A 2326-nucleotide genomic window follows, 5' to 3' on the forward strand; every position below is an offset into this window, starting at 1 on the left:
AAATCGATTGCATCCGTGTGCGAATGTCCTGATTGAAATTTGTCCATGACCTACTCCATCCAAAACGACAACTAAATTTTATTGAATTGCTTGTTTTTCAAAAAAGAAAAAAAAACAAATAGAACAAGAAACGATGCGTGCAAAGCAAGGCCATTATTATTTGTGATTTATGTTTTTGCTGACATAGCTGATGTTTGCTTTCAATGTGTGATTAAAGAGTGATTTTAATAATTAACTTTATAACCGCATGCACACAGGCTTGGTTACATTGTGGATGACTGTTTAGCTTTGCACTTGCAGTGATGAAAAGATAATATGTATTGATTGCACTGCTGCTGTTTAAACAGTGTTAATTATACCATCATTATGTTCGCGTTTGCTGTACCAAGTTTCATTGATTTCGTTAATGGAGTGGTTTATTTTTATTTCATAACACTTTCTATTTCATTGCTGCAGTAATGGCTATACATGTACTGTATCTTTTGAAAGTATCATCGTGAAGTAGAATCTTAAAACATTGAATAGTTACAAAAAAATTTTTTAATTGCTTTAAACTAATCTCGGCTTAAAAAAGCTAAAATTCTTCAATAATAAAACATTACACACAACGCTTTTAATAACAATATCCAAATTTAATAAATTGAAACATGATTTCACAGCAACGTTTTGATTAAACGCGAAGGAATATTTGATTCAAGTTCCTTTCTCAAAAAAACTGTTTACAGAAGGATTTGGTACAAAACAAAATATAACGACAAACTTTTGTTCCCTCGTTTTTGCCTAATGGTAAACTGTCCTATACAAATAAAAGAAGTGGATTGTACTTGCTCGGCAGTATTGCAAAATTGAGCGGGTTAAAGCATTTTCTTTTGTTTACTTGCTACACACAGCTAAATCGTTTCTAGGTGTTTGTATGGTTTTTTTCTACGTCTCTGCAGAAGTAAAACTAAATGCACGAAAAACTGAATTGTCTACATAAAGTACGTCAAGTGGTTTCTTCCATCCCAAGAGGTTTGGTTCTGAAAAAAATAAAATAAAAAATATATAGACACCTTACGAACGTTTCTCTCCAAAGCAGCGCTTAGTTCGAGTTTGAAGGTTGTCTTCACGCTTCACCTTACATTTTCGTACTTACGGCGCTGTCGCATCAGCAAGTAAAGCAACAATTCGATCGAATCGGACAATCGCAAAAGAAGAACTCTTCCGGGCTCGCTTTTTATTATTTTTCCTTTAAACTTCATCTCGGTTCATCTATCGCTTCGAAAAGAGAACAGCACAGAGCAGAGCAGCGAGGCGATGGTGGTTTTTAAATTGAATCTAAAGCTTTTTAGACGCGTAGAGGAAAGTATTGTGTTTGAGTTTTTATTTTCACGAAGCGCACGAATGCGGATACGGTGATTTGATCACCACAAACTTATTCGATTGCGAAGCACTTAGTTACGGTACCTGCTAAAGCGAGGTGAATGCTTTATTTCAAGAACAGTTTAACATGATTTGATACACAAATGTTTTAGTTTGACCCCGATATTATGATTTGGTGTGAAGTTACAGTACAAGAGTTTTGAGTAAACAGAATATAATTGACGCGTTTGTTTGTGTTTCGATTTGTTCGTGACGTTTAATAATTTTCATATAATGAAAAATAAAACTGAATTGTGTGGAAAACAGTATTTCCTTAGGTGCGACTTTCCGAGAAAATCATAACTTAAAACTTGCAGAGTTATTAACTTAAAAAAATATGTTCAAAAACATTTAGTATTGTATTCTTATAATGTAATAATCACAACGCAAGTATGTGAAAAATTTTTATGGCTTCATGTGATCTTTACACCATTTGACAACAAGCGTTATTACAACAATCGTTTATTACTTCATCCATGTTTCCCCTGCATTTGAGTGCCAACACAAACAATGTTCACGAGAAATGAACAAAATTCACTGGTTAAAAGGAAACTGATGCTGAATGCATTCGTCTGTAGGTAAGTGCGCTTGCGTCAAGGATGCTGTGTTCGTGTTTTCTCCTGCACTTCCCCATGCAAAGAATAAGCATTTCCAGTGCTCGAGGACCGAGTGGCTTGGTTCTGCCGGTTTGCCGGTTGTTTGAACTCTCCCCGACCCGGCACATCTCCAAGCGTGTACACTAACGAATCCCACCGATGTTGCCGATTGTGTCCCAAAACATCCGAACAGAGTCCCTAGAGCCGAACTGCATCCGGTTTCGCGATCGGGCTGCCGAACGGAAGCGATTGGACACTATCTGTCTACGTTGAAGCCGAACTGTCACAATGATGTTGGTAAATAGCTTTACTTCGCCAAATTCCTTCAG

The sequence above is a fragment of the Anopheles merus genome, chromosome 2L (genome assembly GCF_017562075.2).
Source record: "Anopheles merus strain MAF chromosome 2L, AmerM5.1, whole genome shotgun sequence".
NCBI lineage: Eukaryota > Metazoa > Arthropoda > Insecta > Diptera > Culicidae > Anopheles > Anopheles merus.